General features: G+C 38.8%; 1 long non-coding RNA gene across 1 annotated transcript in view; it reads left to right on the forward strand.

Moving 5' to 3' along the window:
* LOC148122570 (uncharacterized) overlaps nucleotides 1-23,050 on the forward strand; it is a 32,037-nt gene extending 8,987 nt beyond the window's left edge. Inside the window, exon 2 of the long non-coding RNA XR_015737435.1 lies at nucleotides 22,121-23,050. This is a non-coding gene — a long non-coding RNA (uncharacterized LOC148122570). The remainder of the gene's footprint in view (nucleotides 1-22,120) is intronic.
* Nucleotides 23,051-24,017: the final 967 nt, after the last annotated feature.

Here is a 24,017-nt window from a genome sequence, read left to right on the forward strand (position 1 = left end):
AATCTAGTTTACTTACAACTGAAGGGGGGGCACATCCATGCCACAGCATATGTGAGAGGTTGTGTGGTCACAGGAGCCAGTTCTCTCTGCTTCCTGGGTTATACTTTCTGTCTTGCTTACAGATTTGGAAGAAATCTGCCTACTCTTTATTTAATATATAAAAATAGAGTAGTGAGCATGTGATGATTTCAGCCACAATAAGACTGACACTTCTGGGTTCTTGGGCCATGCATGTGCCGACAAGCCATAAGGAAGAACTGCCTATTGTTCACGGAGATGTTAAAGTATTCACTTGACCCACACACATGCCTGCTTGCATCATCCACTTATGACTCTGCTAAGCCCTTTTGCGTATGTGGGAGAAGAAAACCATTTTTAAAATTTATCACCAATCACTCTGCTTTTAACAGAAGAGGTCCTAAAATAACAAAACCAACAACAACAAACCCTAAGAACCCAATATAAGAGTCAATTTATTACAGCCCAACTCACCAGGGGATAGGAAATACATTCTCTATTCAGCTCAACTTTCTTCACAGAGAAGGAAAAATCAACTTTAGTTTACTCCAGCCTTCTGTGTTGAAGGGAAATGCCCAACTGCAGCTGCTCTAGGTAGCTGCTCCCTCTGCATGGAAGGAAAGAACTAAAAATACAATGGGGAATTTAAGGTCAGAGCACAAGGACACCAACAGCCTGAGAGACATTATCACACTTCTCTGACCCTGCACCTAACCAGCAAAATAAAGATCTAACTCTGCACTTTTTTTTACCTGGAGCATTGTGTCTGGTTGTCTAGAAAAATCATAGGCACTGTACAATTCAAAACGTGACTGGAGGATCAAGAACAATTTTTAGAAGAAGACATGTGAGGGGTTGGGGAATTACAACCAATGCGATGTCACCTCCTACCCACAGGGTGAACACACTAAGAAAGCTGTTTCTCCAGTAAAAATTAAATGTTAAGTGTGGAAATTGATGCCATTATTCACTGTGTTGAGGAAATGTAAAGTAGTGTCACCACTGTGGAACACTGGTAAGCACTCAAAAGATAGACAGAGAAGGAAAAAAATAGTTTAAAAACATGCAGCTGGGCAATAGTAATTCACTCATTTAACTCTATTTAAGTCAGGGATACACAGAGAGAAACATATCTCAAAAAACAAAACAAAACAAAACAAAAAACCCAAAACCAGCCAAACAAACAAACGAAAACAGTACCTACAATCTGATTTCTGGATATATGGTTGAAAATATTGAAAGTGGGGTATGTATTATGTCCGCACCTAATTAGTCTTGAAATTGGATCCTATCAAGAAGTAACAAGGTGAGAAATGCTCCATGAAGGAATCCACTACAGATGCTTTGCCAAATGTACATATAGATACAATTGTGTCAAAATATTTAATTTTATCTCTGTAGAAGAACCAACTCCAAGCCATGGTCAGACAAGTCTTTTTCATAAATAAATGGTAGAGAGAAAAAGGGACTCATAGAGAGTCAAATACTGAGAAAAAGTAACTGCTCAGCCTCAAAAAAGACATCTATGTCACCTCCTTCAAGACCCAGAGAATAGTGTGAAATGGGGTAGAGTGACTGACTGTAGGGAGCTGAAGATGAGGAGGAGTGAGGTGAGATGCTGTTTTCTGGACATGGCAGGGGCACTGTGAACACAGAAGCTTGCAAGGGAACCAGAGAGCAGGGGAGAAGAAAGGAAGCATGGAAAAGAAGGAATGAAGGGGAGAGGAAATAAGGAAGAAGAGAAGGATGGAAGGAAATGCACATAGATAGAGGACAGGCTGAGAAGATCAAGGGGTCAGAGGAAATAGAATGGTATGAGAAAGGGGAGTAGATATGAACGTGACCATGGTACCTTTTATGCAAGCACACAGATATTTGAGTTGACTAGTTTTATGTAGATCTGAAACAGGCTAAATTCATCTCAGAGGATGGAAACTCAATTAGCAAAATTCATCTATCAGATTAACTGTAGGCTAGCCTGTAGGGTATTTTCTTAATCAGTAATTGATGGTGGTTCCATTCCTGGACTTGGTCCTGGGTTCTACAAGAGAGCAGGGCAAGCAAACCATGAGGAACAAGTAAATAACCAGCACTCCTCCATGGCTTCTGCAATTGCTCTGCCTCCAGGTTCCTGCCTTGTTTCAATTCCTGTCCTGACTCTTTTTGATGATGAATAGTGATGTGGAAGTGTAAGCCAAATAAACCCTTTCCTCCCCATGCTGTTTTGGTCATGGTGTTACATCACAGCAACAGTAACCCTAAAAAAGACACTATTATGAAATATGAAAAGTTAATATAACATGTTAAAAAGAAGTGAGGCTTTTGTGGAAGTGATTAAATCATGACTCACAAATGGATTAGTACTTTATATAAAACTAAGCCAACTTCAGAGTCTCTTTGTTATTTTACTGAGTCCTCCTGTGTAGGGACAGGGCATTCATCACTCTGCCTTTTCATCCCCTTCCACTATGTAAAGTAGCAGCAAGAAAATCCTCATTAGACACCAAAGACCATGAAGGTAACATCTGTGCTTTTACACTGTACTTCCACACCACTGTCCAAGGTAGTACTGCTTTCAAAAGCCAAAATGAAGATGGATCCCAAGTGTTCAACAGCATATGGTTGGATAAATTTCTTATACAGCAATGAAATAGATGGCTTAGACCACAAACAACTCTACCCGGGGACCTGAGTTTGATTCCCAACATACTTATGACCAACTGTAACTTCAGTTCCAGGGGTCTCACACCATCTTCTGGCCTCCCTGGGTACCAGACACACAAGTGATGCATACATGTTCATCAAATACTTTTTCTTTTTTTGGTTTTGGGGGCAGGATTTGTCTGTAGTTTTGGAGTCGGTCCTGGAACTAGCTCTTGGAGACCTGGCTGACCTTGAACTAGTGGAGATTCTCCTGCCTCTGCGTCCTTAGTGCTGAGATTAAGCTACATTATTGAGAACCATCTATAGCCCTAGCAGAAACCCTACAGTCTCTCAATGCACAGAATGTCATGCATTTTTCTGAGATAGTTTTAACTGTCATTTGTCATTATAAGCATAGGTCTCCCCTAAAAGGGGTGAGAGACAGTTTATTCCAGAGCCCAACATGAATGTCCATGACCCTGTAAAACATATAAAACTTTCCAAAAAACTCCATGATCCCAAGTTTATACTAATAGAACACAGAATGACATGAATCAATCCACTTTTCAAATACATTAATGGAAACTTTAGATGGGCAGGTTATAGCAACCTGGCGAAAACTCTGCTATAGGTCTCATAGGCTACCTGGTAGCATTCTTCACATTTTGGTTGGTTGAAGGTAGGAGTCTGTGAACACTTTCCAAACATATCAGCTACAAATATGAAAGCCAGTCACATGTGCATGCAGGGAGTGGATATCATTTTAAAAATAAATAGTAACTGGGCTCTGGACCTGCAATATCCCTGACACTCCACAATCAGTGAAGTTCTACTCAGGCAATCAGGTTTTGTAGAAAGTTCAAAGTGGGGTGCAATTTTTATTGCATAGTATTTAGTAAGCTCTTTACAGGAAGTGGTGATCACTAATATATGTGTCTGAGGCCTGCACAGGCATGAGAATATGGCTGGCTCACTGCCTCCTTAGAAAGGACACACACTAGACTTTTATTTCCAGCCACTGAGGTCACTGGGACAGAGTCTGACTCATGTCTGATATTTCCACTGGTTTCAACTCACTCATTCCATATATACAAAATAAGAATCTTCATCAAATTTCCATGGGATTCCATGGATGGCTCAGACATATTTGTCATTTCCTGAATGTTTTCTGTATTAAATTTCAGCTTCTTTTCTGGTTGCCAATTTTTCAGGAATATCACCTTTATGCTCTTAATTCTTTCAACAATTACCCTTTTTATTGCTTTAAGTTGGCTGACAAGAACTTCATATTCACCATTTCAAAAGAAGTCCTTTTTTTTTAGTCTTTATTGTTTTTCACTTCTCTGCTGACCACTGATGCTCATTTATTTTCTCCACTATTGTGATTATTATCTGAAATTAAGCTTCTATATGAGTTCTTTTCTTGAAGTTGTCTCTAAGTTATTAGAGAATGAAGAGCTTTTTATATGAGTATATTTTATTTATCCTAAAATGTTTATTTTAATTCAAATTCCTCATCAACTTTCAGATTTGTTTTTCCCAGACTCTGATGTGGTCTGTGATAAAGGAATGTCAGAACCGTGTCTACATAAAGTTCCCAAGCAAGTTATTCTTGTAATTACATGCTGTCACATCCTGTGTAGAAATGTCAGAGACCAGGTGTGTGTAGGTTCTTTACTCCACTTTGATGGCAAGCACTTTCTTCCATTTCTGTTTGTAGAAGTGTGGCACAGCAGTTGTCTGTGAATCAGCAACTACTGGCGCCCTCAAGTGTTCAGTGTTTGTGATTGCTTCAATGATCTTTGGCCTCAGTCCTCAAGTGTTCAGACCCAAAGACTCTGTACTCCTAGTGCTTAGCAGAAGCCTGTGTTGCAGCTCTCACCAGGTTTGAGACCCTTGTCTGTAAAGACTTGGTAGCTCTCTGAAACTTCTTTGGCAATAAGGACCTGCTGTTTCACTTCACTTGCCCTCACAGCCTTTACCCTTCTTCAGACTCAGTTCTGTCTACTTTGTCCTCTTTCTACTTCTCTTCTCCCTCCTGGCCTGGATGCTCACAAATTGATCACCTGCTTCTTCTTCAGCTGTCAATCACCAGCTGCCTTGCTGTGTTCACTGCATGAGCTGACCACACACAGCTGTCCATGCCTTTGCCATTCTGCCTCTGACATTCTCTGGCCTGTGCTGTCAGTGCTGCTCTCAGATGTCCCTGCTGCTGCTTCCCAGGTATTTCCAGCTCAGCCTGACTGCTTAGAGCAGGCAAGAACAGGCTACTTCAGGGAAGTCTTTTTTAATACTGATGTTGAAACACCCTGGGAGGCAGCACAGGAGGGTATAGAACTGACCTGGTGAGGCAGAGCAACATTCCTGAGTAACTTGAGAAAAGTCACAGTCATTGCCATCAGTTTCTCACTAGCCCCAGCACTTTGTGTCGGTCAGTCACAGACTTAACTTTTGTACCAGTCGCAGCCTTTGAGGCTTATTTTTGGACCACTCACAGGCTAGACTCTTAGCCTCTGTCGTAAAAGTGTGCTTAGTAGACCACCAGAGGAGGTGTTTCCCCTCTGCCCTAGGTTGAAATCATTGCAGCATCATGTGGAGCTCAGTGGACTTTCTGATTGCAAACAGTCTGGTTTAAACTGTTTCCAAAAGATAAAGCAAACATGATTTAATAGAACAAATGCAGTGTGTGTTTGTGTGTGTGTGTGTGTGTGTGTGTGTTTGTGTGTGTGTGTGTGTGAGAGAGAGAGAGAGAGAGAGAGAGAGAGAGAGAGAGAGAGAGAGAGAGAAAGAGGGAGGAGCAGGGGAAATGTGAATGTGTGTGTGTGTTTCTTCTTGAGTGTAGGCACACATGTGGTAGAGTACACATGTGGAGGTCAGAGAACAACTGTGAGCATGACTGTCAACTTCTTGTCATCCAGGTGGAGGTAAGAATCCTCAGGCAGCTGTACTCTGACATTTTCAAACATGATCACAACGTGTGATTACAAGAATAACTTGCTTGGGGAGTTTGCACAGTCATGGCTCTGACACTCCTTTATGACAAACCACATCAGAATCTGGGGAAAACAAATCTCAAAGTTGATGAGGAATTTACATTAGAATAAACATTTTAGAGTAAATAAAATATCAACATATGCAAAGCTCGTCATAGAGCTCTCACCCTTCTATCTTCTTTTAAGGTATCTTTTTGATTCTCCATTAGTCAGACTAACTGGCCTAAGACCTTCTGAGGATGGTCCTACCTCTGACTCCCATCTTCCCATGGGACCACACTAGGGATTACACATGTTGTCTTACTATCATTATCCAAGTATCTGCCCCTCCACAGGAAAAAAAAATTCCAGAGGTTCAGTACAGAGCCCAGAGCTGAACCCCTCTGGAGACAGTTTTACGGAACAGCCTCTGCTTTGTTGTAGCTGAACAACTACTTATAGAATGGAAGCCTATGGACTGTGATTGGTTAAAACATTACTTTGGATTGCACAGTGAGTGATCATCCCACTAAGGTGTTTATGTGGGAGAAACACATAAAGAAGACTTGAGAGTGCAGACTCTTGAGCAAGCCAGTTACAGGCTACTAGTGTTCCGACTTCTGGCAATACCCAGGAGCATGGTGTGCCATGGTTCTTATTTAGATGGGCAATGTTCCAGGCAGGCCAACTCCTAAGTCATGACTGTATTTCTCCTACATTTCCCCACCCCCGCCAATAAGATTTTGCCTTCCTGAAAACAGTGCTTCCAGAACAAAGAGATGAATATGTCAACCAATACATTACATGAAAAAAAGATAATAACTTAGGTAAATAGGTTAGAAGGGATATGAAATTTAAAGAGGGTGTCTGGGAATGGGAATTTGTCATCTCAAATTTTAGAATCTTCTCTTATAGGACTTATGGTAGGAAATAGATTGGAAACCTTAGCAAACAGCTTAGTACAAGGTCCTCTGACCTACACTTGACAAGGGAGGGTTAGCTACCTATGCCCAATAAATTCCAGCATTGGCATTTTCTGAACTTCATGCAGGAAGCAAACACATGAGCAGGACAGGTGCTTGCTGCCTTTTCTTGAGGCTGCTCAGTTTCATCTGCGTTGTTGCCCAAATCAGCTGTCCAGGGTCTGGTGAGTCGGGAAGGGATCCAGATGTGCTGCAGTCTATTTTCTGCAAAGACACAGCGAAACCTCTCGCAATGTTAATCAATGGGGTTATGATTATCATTTCATCTGTTATTAATAAGTACATCTTTCCCAGTCACCAAATATAACCTGATTAGGCCTGGGCAAAGTCCAACTAACACATCCTGTAAATAAGGAAAGAAATGAGGGAACTGTGGGTTTCTATGATTCTTCTTCATTCCCTATTCCTGAAGCGTTCCCTTTAATCTTTGATTCTATCTCTTTAATAAATAGATTTAATAAATATTCTTTGAAACTTTTAGGATTAAAATTATTGTTTACCAGAACAGATCTGAAAATATGTGCAATTAAACTTCATGACCTTCTCTAGCTCATTCAGGCCTGCAGTATGGCTAGTATAGAGTAAGCAGGGAGACCCATATCACATAATCTCAGGGCCATTCCCAGGATCATGCAGCAAACTGTCCACAGGTCTTTGCCATGTGGGTCAGGGTATCCAGCGTCTCACCATAAGAGTTCTTTGTGCTATTCGTAGACTTTGTCCCATAAAGAAGTTGCACAGCTACTGTCATTAGTAGTGCAGAATTTTTTCTTAGAGTTCCTGTCCAAGAAAAAGGAGAATGTGCCTACCAGTGTTGCCCAGTGATCAGTAGTAGCAGAAATCGTGTAAACAAGGAGTAGATTTGTAGCAAGTTCAATAGTCATACTTTATAGTATTCAGTGTCCAAGAGTCTTTAAGGTAAGAAAAGTGTCAAAGGACTTGTCAGAATCCTGTCCTTGTTACCTATGGCTGATGCCCCATTCTTGATCTGCTAATTCAATTATATGAAATCAATTCATAACGTGTGATGGCATCAAGGGTGAAAACTGTTTTAGAGGACTATACTTACAGGTGCTTGAGAGACCACACATGATTTTACATTAAATATGTACTTGGGTATGTATTACATTCTTATCTTAAACCTCAAGTACATTCACATCAGCATCAGTGAACTCTAGTTTTATGACCACATATGAACTTTTTAAAAATTAATTCCCTCTTTGAATGACAGGTGACCTAAAAAACAGTGGATGAATGAAACCATAAAATAATTCAATAATCACAAGTAAAATCATAATTTGTTTGTTGCCTCCAATATTTTTAGAAACAGTCAACATTCTATTACAAAATTCAGTGACCTACATGAAGGAAGTTACAGAGAGGGTTATATACCGTATACTCTGCAATTTAATTCTTTGGGATCTTTGTTAAAATTCTATTGTTGTTTATTTCTCAGTTTATATTTTTTAATTTTAGTGAACTAAAAACTTTTTCAAGCAATGCCATTTTACTTTATTAATTTCTTTTTTGATAATTTTATATATCAGGATGTCATTTTAGTTTTACTCTTTATTTGATTCATTTAAGATCAGGAAACAGTTTATTAGTGAGACTTCTTAAGCATTTGATGATATTCTTGTAACAGTTTACATATTCTTGAGTTGTAAGACCAATATATTTTAGTTTTTATTTGATAATTCATGGCACTGTGCTGACAAGTCCCGAAAAAGGTAAAATTACTGGTTACAAACCTCTCCTTAGGTAATTCTGTCTTCTTACAGCATTGACATATAAAGTAATTCACAAGTGCCTGCAAAACATCCAGTATTAATCTCTGCCACCATTCACTTCTATAAACTTATTTTCTAACAAGGTCTCTATGTAATTCCTAGATGACCAGAATTATGGGTACATATCATCGAATAGGCTTTATCATTAATATTCACTTTTCAATAATTCTTTTGTCCTATCAGTGTTTTTGTTTGTTTTAAGATTTATTTATTCATGTGTTTGAGTGGTCTGTCTGCATGCATGCCTGCAAGCCAGAAAAGGGCATTGTGTTACATCTCTGAGGAGAAAGGCCTCACCAATGGAAGCCTTACAGCCCTGAGGAGGAAGGTTCCCACAATGAAAGTGGTACAGCTCTGGAAGGAAAGGTATCATGGCAGTGGGGACCAAAGAATCCACAAAGTCATACTGCACAACAAACATCACACAAGAGATTTATTGGGAGGGAAAAACCCAGGAGGGTGGCAAGAAGCAGCAAAGAATTTGGCAGAAGACAGGGATTTATACAGAGTTTCTTGAGGAGGGGATAGTGGAGTTTTCCAGGGTAGCAATTTTTGGAATTTGAAGTCCTGAGCTTTAAGTCTGTAAGGGAGACATTGGCTGCCTGCACCTGGAGGGGTTGAGGTTAGCTTTATCAACTTTAGAGAATATTGTTGACAGAGTCCGGGAGTTGGAGGTCTTTGAGGGTGGGACCTTGTCATTTGCTCATACCTTGAGGTGCTTACAGTCATTAGATTCCATATAGATAGTTATTAGCCACCAAATGGGATGGCTTGGATTTTTGGGGGGATGGTGGAAATTAAAATGTTTTATTTGACTTATACTTTCATATCACTGTTCATAAATGAAGGAAGTCAGGATAGGAAATCTACTAGGGCAGGAACCTGAAGACAAAAGCTGATGCATAGGTCATACAGGGGTGGTGCTTACTGGCTTGCTCTTCAAAATTTGCTCAGACTACCTTCTCAGAAAATCCAGGACCACCAGTTTAGGGTAGGCCCCATATACAGTGGCCTGGACCCTTCCCATCCATTATTAATTAAGAAAATGTCTTACCAGCTTGTCCATGGACTGATCCTGTGCAGATATTTTCTTAATCAAGATTCCCATCTCTCAAATGATGTTTGCTTGTGTCGTGTTGCCCCCAAACTATCAAACTAATATTTCTATGACGAATTTCAATTTATAAATTAGGTACAGTAAGAAATTAATACTAATAAATAACAAAATATAATGGTAACTATGGTGGTTTGAAAGAAAATGGCCACCAATTGGAGTGGTAGTATTAGGAGGTGTGGCTTTGTTGCAGTAGGTGTGGCCTTCTAAGTGGAAGTCATCACTGTGGGAGTGGGCTTGAGATACCCTTTTTTCAAGCTACATTCAGTGCCATAGACAATTCATTTCCTCTTGCCTGTGGATCAAGATATAGAACTCTCAGCTCCTCATTCAGTACCATTTCTGCCAGCATAGCACCATGACCTGCCATGACATAATCAACTAAGTCTTTGAAACTGTAAATTACCCCAATTAAATGTTTGACTTTATAAGAGTTGCTGTTGTCATGGTGTGTCTTCACAGCAATAGAAACCCTAAGACAGAACTTGGTACCAGGGACTGGGGTATTGTTGGGATAGGCCTGACAATGTTTTTCTTACTTTAAAAAACAATTTTTTCATTTATTTTACATACTGACTACAGTTTTCCTTGCCTACACTTCTTCTATTCCTTCACTTCACCTCCCCATCCATCCCTCCTCCATCTACTCTCAGAAATGGACAGGCCTCTAATGGGCTTGAACAAAGCAAGACCAATTTTCCCCTGCATCAAGATTGAGCAAGGCAATCCAGATGGGGAACAGGTTACCAAAAGTCAACTAAGCACCAGGGACAACTCCTGATCTCACTGTCATTAGCCTTAAACAGAGACCAAGCTACACTATTGACACAGACACGGAGATGGCCTATGTGGGTCCCATAGGAGCACTGGAATTGTTGACCTAGATAGTATGACTCTCATGAGCTCAGGTTAACTGCTTCTGTGGGTTTCCTCATCATGACACCCCTTGCTCATACAATCCTTTTGTCCCCTTTCCAACAAGACTCCCAATTGTAATCAGATTGGTGACTACCCTAATTGTTATCAGAGATACTCTATCCAGTGACTGATGAAAGCAGATGCAGAGATCCACAGACAAGTACTGATCTGAGCTTCGTACAAGTTTTAAAACAAAAACACACACAAACCCAGACATAAACAAGTATACTTTGGCCACATTATTTACACACATATTTTAATAAACATACAAAGAAAACTTTTTGAAGGAAACTTGTACAATTTTTAATTCCAAATTACAACAGCTCTAGAAGCATCTCATGGTCTGCCAATGCCAACATGGGCAGGTATCATTTTGGCTAAGGTCAGAATCAGATGTCATACAATTCCTGTTCTGTCCTAAAAATGAATTTTATAATAAGGCTGATTTACTGAGATATTAAAATTGCTCTTCAGACTGAAACCACATTTCTTAGGAAAGAGGTTGGGAATCTGATGAAGCATACAACCAATTTAAGTAACAAAACTTGGTCAATGGAGATCCTTTTGGAAATGGTACAGACTGATAGTAATTTATTTAAAGGAAGATTTAGTACTCTGGAGAAGGAGATAGCTGATTTGGAATATAAAACCCAATCAATGATAGTGGGTACTGAAACATTATTTGAGATTATTCTCACTATTTAATGTATTAATTGGACACTGTCAAAAATTTATGACAGACTGGTTGATAGAATGTCTCTCCAGGAAGGTAATATGCATGTTATAGAGATTATGTCCAAGGATGAGACAGTATCTCTATTGGACAGAATTAATACCTTGGAATCTTCAATAAGGACAATAGAGCAGAACACTGGACAGGAGATGCAGACATTACAAAAGACAGTGGTAAGCAGATTTGAAAAAATTGAAGAAATAGAATTTGATGACCAGAAACAAAAGATACAAAGGCAAAATTTAACCTTGTCAATATGTAAAATTCTCTCGGATAGCTACCCCAGACTTCTTCCTGCCTTTAGAGTAATAACAACAGGAAAAGTATCTAGCCCCAATTACCCTAATGTAGTCAAATAATATACATGGGAGCCCATGCATAAAACTGATCTAAGAGAAATTAAACAAGCAATTTGTAGTTTATGGATTATATCCGTTCTTTGTTAAAGAAATGGTCAAAACCTGGGCTTCCAGTAGCAAAGTGACACCTCCAAATTGGGCTCAGTTAATCTCGGTAGTCCTAGAAAGTGGACAGAAATTACTTTGAAGGAGCCTTTTTAAAAAGATGAGAATTTTAGAGAAAAAAGAAAAAGAAAATGGATTTGAGATTTCCCTAGATCTAATTCTAGGTGAAGGACTTTACTCTGGTCCTCAGGATCAAACTCTTTATGATGACCACAGCTTGTCCCTATGTATCACTGAGTCTTCAAAGGCTAGGGAAGGGTTCAGGAACTAGGAAACAGAGTTGAATCATATCTTAGGTTTAAACAGGGTCAAAGAGAATCTTTTAGTGACTTTTTTGCAAAGACTAACTAGGGCTATACAAATAGAGCTTACTGAACAAACAGCTATATATTTGAATCTTTGGCTTATGAGAAAGCCAACATTGAGTGCAAACAGATCCCTGGGCCTTTAAAGATAAGATCAGCACCCATGGAAGAATGGGTTTTACATACAATGATTGTCTAGACACTTGACTATGGTACTGAATCATGGGTAGAAGAAGCAATTTCCAATGGTAAGAGAAGACATCAAAATACCAAATGTTTTAATTCTGGTATAATGGGATGTCTGAGAAGGGATAGTAGATAATGAATTCTTAAGAAAAATGCCTCCTTTGGGAATGGCAGAAATAGGAGGACTCGGCCTTCAGATTTATATAGAAGCTATGGCAAAGGTTGACATTTGACAAAAAATATAGGTCAACTAATGATAGACAAGGCAACCCGATACCATCGGGAATTGCTTTGAGGGGCCTCTTACAGGTCCCCATGACAAATGTGGTTCAGTCATTCCTAGTTACTGTGGAGAACATGTCTTGCCAGGAAAATTAAAATATTTAGTGTCTGCTCTAAAAAGCGATACTGGTCTGAATGATGGGTTAAATGTGGCGAATGAGTCAAAAACTCCTGTAAGACAGAGGAAACACATATTTTGGAAGACTTCTATGAATGATAAAAGACTAAAACTAAAAGTTTGTATAAATGGCATTTTTATTGAAGGCTTATTAGACACGTGTGTGGATGTAAGTATCATTACTCTAAATCTTGGCATCTGAATTGGCCTCTTCAAGAGGTAAATGTTCAATTCCTGAGAATTGGAACCCTATCTGGGGTAAAACAAAGCACAAGATGGGTTGAATACATAGGACCAGAAGGACAAATGGGAAGACTAAGACCATATATAGTCGATATTGCAGTGAATTTGTGGGGCTGTGATCTATTGCAGCAATGGAATATCCAGATTAATATTCCTGCAGCCACAAAAATTTATGTTTCTGAGGAAAATACTAGAAGATATTACAAACAATGGGTACCAGCCATTCAGGCTGTGCAAGAACACAAAGCAATTGATAAACATTCAGAGGTACCAACAGCCTTACCTTTAAAATTGTTAACTGAGAAATCAGTATGGGTTTAGCAGTGGCCTCAAGCTGAGGAAAAGTTGCAACCTTTAGAACAGCTGATACAAGAGCAACTAGATGCTCAACATATAGAAGAATCTACCAGTCCTTGGAATTCTCCTGTTTTTGTTGTTAAAAAGAAATCTAAGAAATGAGAATGGTGACAGATCTAAGGGTTATCAACAAGGTCATTCAACCTATGGGCCCGCTACAATCTATATTCCTCTGCCTTCCCTGTTACCAAAGGAATGGCCTTTCATAGTAATTGATTTAAATGATTGTTTACAAGAAAAGGATAAAGAAAAGTTTGCCTTCACAATGCCTACTTATAATAATTTCCAGACTACTAGGGGATGTCAATGGACTATCCTCCCATCAAGAATGCTCAATAGCCCCACCCTGTGCCAATACTTTCTTAGCCAGCCATTGGAAATAATATGTAAGCAATTTCCTAAGTCTATAATCTACCATTACATGAATGACATTTTGTTATCTGATTTAAATACATATACTTTAGAAACGATGCTTGAAAAAGTAATGAGAATCTTGCCTAAATGGGGATTACAAATTGCTCCTGAAAAGATTCAAAGAGGATATTCTGTTAATTACCTAGTTTATAGACTAGGCTTACAGAAAATTAGAACACAAAAAGTACAAATTAGGAGTGACTGGTCGTGGATTCTTAGTGACTTTCAAAGATTATTGGGAGACATTTCCAGTCTATGACTGGCAGTTGGGATAATACTTCATCTAATAATTCATTTAAACAAGATAAAGACTTGAATGGTCCTAGAGAATTAACAGCTGAAGCATAAAAGGAACTGATAATTGTTGAGGAGAAATTACAGGAGGCACATGAGGATAGGGCGAATCCAAATCTTAGTTGTACTCTAGTCATATTTGGTGTAGGAGAGTCTTCTAAGTGTTGCTTTCATTGGTTGAATAAAGAAAACTGCCTTAGCCTTTTGATAGGGCAGCCCTTAGGTGGGTGGAGTAGACAGAACAGAAGTCTGGGAAGAAGAAGGCAGGCAGAGAGTCACCTGCCATGAAGCTGCCAGTTCAGACATGCTGAATCTTTCCTGGTAAGTCATGGTCATGGTGACATACAGATTATTAGAAATGGGTTAAATCAAGATGGGAGAGTTAGCCAATAAGAGGCTAGAGCTAATGGGCCAGGCAGTGTCTAATTAATACAGTTTCCATGTGGTTATTTTGGATATAAGCTAGCTGGGCAGTGGGACCCAGCCCACTCCTCATTACTGCACATATTGCCTTCCAGAATCTCTCCTACATGAATTTTAAAGCAGAGGGACAATGTTATCTTAGAATTGATTTTTATACCACATAAGGCAAGTATAAAATTAAAACCTTATATGGAAAAAGTCTCTGAATAATTATAAAAGGTAAATTGAGATTTTGTTAATTAGCAGATGTAGACCTAGCACAGATTATAGTGCCTTTTACTGCTGATGAAATAAAAAGTTATGGGAAGACAATGAACCATTAGCAATTAGCTTGTGCTAATTTTTTAGAGAAATTAATAGCAATTATCCCAAAAGTGATAGACTTAATCTTATAAAGAGAACTTCTTGGATTCTTCCCCAAATTGTACATGATACACCAATAACTGGAACCCGTGCATTTTACACTGATCTAGAAAAATCAGGGAAGGAAGGTTTTACATCAGAAGAATTGAGTAAGGTATCTAAGAAAATGAAGCAGCTTTTGCTTATTATAATATAAAGCACATTATAGTTATACCAAATAATCCTACAGGTCAAGCAGTAATTGAAAGGTCAAATCATATTATAAAGGATATGCTGAACAAACAGAGGGATGGAAAATACCCCAGAAATAGATTGTGTAATGCTTTATTAACCTTGAATTTTCTTAATGCTAAGAAGAAAGGAACAATAGCAGCAGAGAGGCATTGGATAATGGGAAAAACTTCTGAATTGAATCAACCAGTAAATTTCAAGGATATGTTGACCTCACAATGGAAAACAGGAGATGTGCTATGATGGGGAAAGGGTTTCACTCTTGTTTCCACAGGAGAAGAGAAATTATGGATACTAGCAAACTATTAAAGATTGTCTTTGAATAAAAGAAACCTCTTGAAACAGAGAAATGACAGCTCATCCACAATGGTGACAGCCATATAGGTGGTAAGGAAAGCCATATAGGGTTGGGGCAAGGTTATGCTCTTCTCTTTGCAGGAAAATACACATCATCAAAATTCAGGAAACCCTGGATGTTTTAATCCTGACAGAAGGAAAAAGTAACTATGCACTAAAGAACATCTAGAAAACAGAATATGGTTTATGAATCTAGTAATCTTTGAAGTTTCCAGGAAGAAGATGAGGCCCCAAGCAAGAACTCCACCTAGTTGAGATAACATCATGATGCAGGCAGTGCTAGTATAAGATCATTTTTTGGGATACCAGCTGATGAAGTGGTGCACTTTCTCAAATTCTGGCCAGAACTCCAAATGAGAACATTGAAAAACAAAACAAAGCAAAAAAACCAAACAAACAAACAAAAAAACAAAAACAAAAAAACAAAAAAAAAAAACAAAGAGAAATAAAAAACCTATTGACTTCTCAGAAATTGTTTGTGACTATATTAAACAGTAATTTTGGAACTTAACCACCACCTATTTTTTGCAGGATCCCATTACAACAATATTGCCCCCATGATAGCTGGAAACAATTCTAGAAGACAATGTCCCCTGTACCAAAAATGTTTGGCCATAGGACTGGGAACACTGTTTTGGGGGTTGCTGATTATTACTTGTACTAGATAGAGGGTTGGGGTGAAAACCATGTTTGTTAAAAAAGGGGGGGTGGTAGTAATAGTGGGTAATAGAGTTTATACTTGTGAGCTATTATTTAAGGATAATTTACATTGGTATAGTTTTGTATATTGATACAAGTTCAAATTATATTTTTTACTTTTGTTTTCATTATTTGTGTACCTATAGAAAGTTATTTTGTCAGATTGTATATATGCATATTTCTATCTCTTTTAGGACATTTTGTATATTGATACAACTTTTAGGATATGCTTTCATATTGCACTTTGATCAAAATACTTATGGATTGTTTACATTTTGAGGTAACTGTCCTCTTTTGTTGCACATTTATTTCCATATTATTTAATATTCTTACATGAAGTTTTACTCTTTAAGTTATAAAGGTGTTAATCATTATAGGTCAATAGTTTTTCTTGTTTCTTCTACATACAGTCAGATCAATTAGGTTCTTTAGATACAGAGAGATTGTATTCTGTCTAGATAGGTAATCTTCAACCACATCAAGGATCTGTAAAACATGACATTTAAATAACTTAGGGTTCTGTTGACATGAGACATGATTGGTTCTGACAGCACCAATCTATTCCTGAGAGAATGTTGAGCACTGAAGACACTCCATTTGGAGTTTTTCTTCTTGACAAATCTGGCCTTTGGGCAAGGAACTGAGAAAGCCTCCACCACTGACAAGTTACATGATATCCGGAAATGGATAAGCAGGACTTCCAAATCTTGCCAAAACAGGGTAAGATAGTTTTGAAAAATTTCCTGCCTCTGAAAATGGTCTGTCAGCTTTTCTAGGCCTTAGCCAAAGTTGGTTGCTTCAACATTGCAAATGAGACTTTAGGTGATTGTTCAGACAGCCATTTGTCTCTGTCATCTACTGCACATTTCTGAAGCTGCTTAATTGCACGTCCTGCTTACTCAAGTAATATTGTCTTCCTTCTCAGGCATTCAATAGGGTTGAAGATTAGATAGTCATAATTTCTCTCCTTTTATGATGTGATCAAGCCATTTCCAATTCAAGACTTAGACATCTTAGGATAGAATGTTTATTAAAACATGTAGCATATGTTCTCCGCTTAATATTGTTTATGATGGTTGTAATTCTAATCTTATACTTGATTTCTGTTCCTGTGTATATTGTTTTGTATCAGGTTTGAAATTGTCTTATTTAAACAAAAGGGGAGGTACTGTGGGAGCTCCTGCTCCCTCAGCCAATAGCCTTTAAGATACCAGTACACTTGGGCATAGTCTCTTTTGCTTTAAAAATAGCAGTAACCATGCATTTGCTCTCTTGCTTCCAGCTCCCGCTTCCAACTGCTAAACTCTGTTCTTGGTGCAGAGAGGGCTGTTGTCTAGGACAGTGATCTGTTGATTTGCCCCTTAAATAACTCTTTTATTCATCATAATTTAAAATAGTATGTGATTATTTTGTGACTTATGCCTTCAGCTTTATGCTCTAGTGTTGGAGGAAGAGCTGCTTGGTTGTTCCTAGATGCTTAGCCCTGAAATAATTACACAGAAACTATTTTATTTAAAATACTGCTTGGATCATTAGCTCTAGATTCTTATTGGCTAACTCTTCCATCTTAATTTAACCCATCTCCATTATTCTGTGCATTACCTTGGTGTTGTGGCCTGCCAGCAACATTTCAGCACATCTATCTTTAGTGGTGTCTCCATGACTTCTTGACTCTGCCATTATTCCTCCCAGCATTCAGCCTAGCTTTCCCTGCCTACCTAAGGTCTGCCATTCTATAGGTTCAAAGAATTTTCTTCATTCATTAATGATAATCACAGCACACAGAGGGGACTCACACATTACCTCCCCTTTTCTGTTTAAATAAAAAGAATGTTTTAATTGTAACATAATAAAAATACATATAACAAAACAAGTATCAAGCAAGAATTACAGTTACAATATTTATATTTCCTTTATCTTTAATTATAACTAAAGAAAACTATAACTATCACTATAAATTTTTGAACTCCATCAAAGACTCAGAAGGATATATTACTTAAGTAAACAATAAGTTCATTGTAAGCAACTTTCAAAACTCTTGAATTGTTGAAGACATCTCACTATTTGGACCATCACCCAAAGTTCTTTTGTACCAATGGGGCATCTATCTTCAGCCCAAAGGCCGATAGTATCCAGGAGACTTTTCCATAAAGCAGGAAATTTCATAGACAGTTTCACCTATACTGGCAGCTTGTCTCTCAGATTTGTCTGAATGTCTAGCAGACTCTTTCATGAATCAGGAACCCTGAAGTATCGCCTCACCTTTAGTCAAGTTTAGCACTCATTTCTCTGTGTGTCCTGCATGTCCAATTTATGAAGCAGTCCAGGAAAGAACAGTTTCTTACCCAAATGTCTAACCAACACCATAATAAGCCTCTTTGATGCCCATCTTCCTCTTGAAGTAATTTGTGCTGCCAGGAGCAGCTGTGCCTCACAGTCATGAAAAGTCTTAAGTTTTAAAATATTTTAAATGCCAAATTTTGAAAGATTTAAAGAATACCGAAATAAAATGTCTCTCTATATATCTAAAACACCTAACTAATATGAATGCAAGCTTGACGATTAAAGGTGACTATCTACTAACCTATATATCTTAATTATATATTGTATTTTTAAGTGAACCAGAAAATTACAATATCTTAATCAAGAGCAGAAATATACATATAACAAAATTGACCATAAATTTGTATCAATAAACTAAGATCCATACCAATGCAAATCTGTATGGCATAGCCTGTTTTAAATGTAAACAAACATTTATAGATATTTGGGAATATGGTTGTAGTTCTGTCTATACTGTTTCCTGCTGTTTGGGGTCACTATTTGCTACGGACCGGCTCAGGGGAGCCACTCAGACCGTGAGGGAATCAGGGCGAAGGATGGGAGATTTCAGGATACGGCGGAGGAAACTGACAGACAGTCACTCTCAATGTATTTTGAAAATGCTGCTGTGTTTTTCTTATTCAGTATGAGGTTTTTATATTATTACAAACAAAGAACTTGGCAAAGGCATACATCATCAGATCATTAAAAAAAGCATAGAACAGTTTACAAAAAGAATCTTTGAAAATGCTTTGACTTGGGCACAAGGACTTTCGCCCAGTCTGTACCAGGCGGCTGGCAGGGCTAAGTGACCTTGTGCTCAGAATATCTTGGGGTGTGAGAGGAGAAGGCCACTATCTTCCTGGGAAAACTTTCTGCTAGGAAATTTTAGACATGATCTCAAACTTGTCTAAATCTGGTTTCATACCATAAATCTCAACTTTCTTCCCTCCCCGACTCTCAGGGTCAGATGTTGTAATTAGCCTAGGTTTATTCTGGCCATAATGAAGGCTGCATAGGCCTCCTGCAAATTCTCAGGCAAACATCTAGTGTTGCTGCAGCTGTTTTCCTACAGAAGGCTTCTAAGGTTTCTCCTGATAGAGCAACTCCTTTTGCTCCACATCATTAAGGAATTATTTTAATGTTGACTTCCCTATTTCCAGAACTGGCTATTTCTTTAAAGGCTTTAATGAATATGGGCACAAAACTCAAAAATGTCCTCAGCAGTCTTCTTTGTATACGCAGCAGCCTGGAATAGTCTGATCTGTTAGCAATATGCAAGGATCACAAAGAACACACAGACAAGGGAAAAGACAGACATATAGCACCAAGTACAGTCAGGTCGAGTCAGTACAAATGGCAACTCAGGTAGCATTACACCACAACTGATTGCCAAGGGACAGCCTGGAACTCAGCTCCGTGAAGCGCAGATCCCAATCCTCGGCAACACTTGCCTGCACAGTCAGCACTTCTGCTACACTGGCGAGACAACCGTGGATGTAGCAACTATTAATCAGGTTTTTCATGGTGGATCCTATGTTTCAGATTCATCTCAGTCAGCAGTTAGGCTAAGAAGTTTTTTTGAGCGTGTTCATGGTGACCTTTCAGGGGGTTGTGCTCTATCAAACCATACCAGTCTTGAAGCAATCCACAGGTTCTCATCTTCTGTGGAAACAAGAGAAGAATCTCTTTTCCAAAGCACCAAATCCTTTGTCCCAAATATAGAAATCATGATACTTTTATAATATACATGCTGGTTTAGCTTAGCAGTCCCCACAATGAAGTGTCTCTCTGCACTTAGCTCTTTCACAGTCAAAAAATTTAAAGAAAACACAATAATATACATAATCCAGACTCTCTGTGAATTTTACATTTTTTTCCTGGTTTAATTTTCTTTACCCCTTTTATTCTCTGACTATCTGTACTCTGTCTCTTTAAAGACATTAGCCTTTTATTCAAAAAAGCATTAACTTTATTTTATGACTCTCTATACTCTTTTTCTTCTTTCTCCCATGATTATGTACATTTATCCAACACTATGACTCATCTGGATTTGTCTTTCTTGCATATCTGTAATACTGTACTGTCCAGGAGGATTTTTAAAAGTGCTAAGCACTTCTTAAAACTGAAGCTGCACCATTACTATGGTATATATGGTACTTTCTGCTTGCGTGCCCAATCTATAATTTAAGCTGTGGTATTAATATGATATATACAGTACTTCCTGCTTTCCCATCCAGTCCAGCATGGTGGAGTCACTCATAACTCTGAGAGTTGTACACACAGCCTCGTTCTCAGGCATACAGGCAGTCCATGTCACCATTAAGCAAGCTTCAGCAGCCTGCTCACAAATCCCATTCAAATGCTCTGTAGCTGAACCTCTTACCTGAAAGCGTGAGTTTGCACTGTCAAGATAGCCATGAAATCTGGCATTTCAAAAAAAAATTTCCTGCTAGGCTGAACCAGATAAACCTCTCTTAAAGGAGCTGCTGTAAGCTGCCAGTGAGTAAAGCCCATTTGGTCACAAAAAGTGTCTAAACTTTGTTTTTGATGCCTAGAATTCCTTTCCAAGCCTTCTCAAGTTTTAAGTGGACTTTAGCTGGCCACGTGGGCACCAATTTGTTGGAGGCAGGGCTGCTTGGTAGTTCCCACCTGCTTATCCCTGAAATAATAACACAGAAACTATATTATGCAAAATACTGATTGGCCCATTAGCTCTAGATTCTTATTGGCTAACTCTTACTTCTTAATTTAAGCCATCTGTATTAGTCTGAGCATCACCATGAGGTTGTGGCCTGCCAGCAAAGTTTTAACACATCTGTCTCTGGTGGTATCTCCATGACATCTCCATGACTTCTCCCTGACTCTGTCCTTATTCCTCCCAGCATTCAGCCTAGCTTTCCCTGCCTACCTGAGGTCTGCCTTGCTGTAGGTCCAAAGCAGTTTCTTTATTCATTAATGGTAATTACAACACACAGAGAGGATTCCCACATCACTCTATGTCTCAGGACCACAAAACAGAGGAAAGGAAGAAAGAAAGAGAGAGAGAAAGAGAGAGAGAGAGAGAGAGAAAGAAAAAAACCTAGACACTTAAATAATCTTTCTAATCTCCAGACCTATGCTAATGTTGGTAAGCTGTAACTAATCAGTTAAACTATGTGTTCAAATTTAAATTATATTTCTAATTTAGATATACCTGACATGTAATGGTACCCTGATTCTCAAGTGCCTTTACAGATCTGACATTATAGCATTTAACAAAAGATGATCTTATGATAGAGAGACATGCCAGCTCTTGCAGTATTCTGTAGTTCCTCCAAGAAGATACATGACCTCAGAAAAGTTTCCTCCTGAAGGCTTGCTTTGGATGTGGCAAAAATTAGCTACACAGCAAAAATTTGCCTTTCACTTCATTAGCTCCCTAGACTCTGTCTAGTCTGGACCACACTGGTAGATTGATCATCTGATCCTGCCAAGAAAGGTAAGGCAATCTTCCCAAATATATGATCTTCAAAAACCTTCATCTAAAGGCAAATACTCTTCTAAAAAAAATGTGTCTGCCAAAAAACACAGAGAGACTTGGTATTGCCTAGGTGACTGGAAAAGCTGTCTTGCTTCTGCTCATTTATTTAACCCTGTCAGATCTGTCTGAAGGTATTTGATAATTATGGCACTCGTAGCTCATTAGTTTATTAGTTAAGATTTTGTCTAAAAGTACAGATTGATGTGCCTCTTTCACAGGCTTCATGGTACAGGAAAAACAGGTTTCACGTATACAGAAGTTCAGAGTTTTAAATTTCCTCTTGTCTTCTAAAATGTTCATGTTTTTAAACCTAAAATCATAGCATTTTTCTATGACCAAGATATAAATTTGTCCCAATTATTTTATAGATACCTATAGGTTCCTGCACAGGCCTACCCCTTCTGCTAGACTCATGCCAAGCCAACCTGCAGAGGGCTCTCCAGATAATGCCAGCACCTTCAACAGCTCCTGGAACTTCAATCTTGGTACCACCTCTCTAGGCTCAAACAAGCATCTATTCAGAATATGTCTGTCCAGCAGCTGGGACACTCCTCCCTCTGGTTTTCCATAATGTCCCAATGAAAGGCCTGTCAGCTTTTCTTCCTGGTACAATCATCTTTGTCAGCACAACTAGGACAGGTATTAATAATCTATTTTATTTCATACCAGCTTGCCTTTTCTGCTTCCTCACAAAACAAACACTTGAGATCTCCAGGATGACGGTTAACTGGATATTCATCCACTCACACCTCCTGTTGAGTGTAATCCCACCATCTCCCCCTCCTGTGATCATCCCATGCCCACATGAAGCAGCAGACACAAACTTGTATCCATATATTAAAAAAGTGTGGGATATTCTTGTGGATGGTCCACCGGAGTTCCCGGTATTCATATACCCAAAGAGTCTGGAATGTTCTGCTGGAAGCTTGATCCCAAGCCCCCTCACCCAACTCTCTCCAAGACCTGCTGCATCTCAGAAATTCTGCGAAATAATGACCTCTCCTCAACAGATGCTCAAGACCACTCCCACCAAGTACTTAAACTGTCCCCCAGAAGACAAATGCATGATTTTCCATTATTTCTTTCCTATCTCTTTTCTGCAAGGCTGGAAAATTGCCCTGGAGCATTGTATCCATTAAACTGAACTTTTCTAATTCACTTTCATTTGGTCTGATTTAGATTGCTGCATTGGTGCAGAAGATGATCTTGGTGCAGAAACTTTTCATGCCTCTCTTTTCCCAGTTACAATTGTCCCCCTTTTCTCCTAAATAAAGAGGCCCCTTTGGGGTTATCCTTAATTCTTGTGGTGATTTGAAGGAAAATGGCCTCCAAAAGGAGCAGCACTATTAGAAAGCATGTGATCTTGCTAGCAGAATTGTGTTACTGTGGAGGTGGGTTTTGAGATAGAATATATGCTCAAGCCATGTCCAGTGTCTCATTCACCTTCTGTTGCCAATAGAACAAGATGCAGGAGTCACAGCTCCACCACCATGTCTGCCCGTATACCTGCTTGTCCCACCATCATGATAATGGGCTAAACATCTGAAACTGTACACCACCACCTCAATTAAATGTTTCCTTCATAAGAGTTCTCATGATCATGGTGTATTTTCATAGCAATAGCAACCCTAGTTATGACAATAAATATCAAGGCAGTTTCCAAGATCAATACAGTTGTAGTTGCCAGGATACAGTGAAGTTTTCAAATTATACAGGATACTCAAGATTAATGTCTAATACCAATTGTCCTGTCAAGCTTCCATGCTCCCTTGACTACTAAGAAAACATACAGAGGATTACAAACTTGCCTGAATACTTCACAGCATGAGGGAGTGCATTGATCTCTTAGGAACTAGAAGGTGCATTGTGCTCCAGGAGTCATGGACTCCAACCTGAAAAACCTATGACACCTTGAAGGGAAACACACCAGATGAAGAAGAACGCAAATCAAATAATCCCACACTAGCTCCAAATACAGCAAAATAATAGGGTTCTTTATTTAAGTGGTCACAGATCACAATGGGGGAACAGTAACGGAATCCAGCATCCAGGTGTTAGAGTGTAGAAGAAGAGAAAGTGGGCAGCTCTGAGCCTTTTTGGTACACGACTATCTAATCTTTAACCCCATCGAAGACCTAAGAAGAGAGATAATATTAGGTGAGTAGGCAGGAAGTACAATCAAGCAGCATACAAAATACTCAGTAGATGACAGAGAGAACTGGCTACCTGGGCAAATATCAAAGTCTCATTTGCAACATTGGAGAA

The sequence above is a fragment of the Myodes glareolus genome, chromosome 3 (genome assembly GCF_982192425.1).
Source record: "Myodes glareolus chromosome 3, mMyoGla1.1, whole genome shotgun sequence".
In the NCBI taxonomy this organism is placed as follows: Eukaryota; Metazoa; Chordata; class Mammalia; order Rodentia; family Cricetidae; genus Myodes; species Myodes glareolus.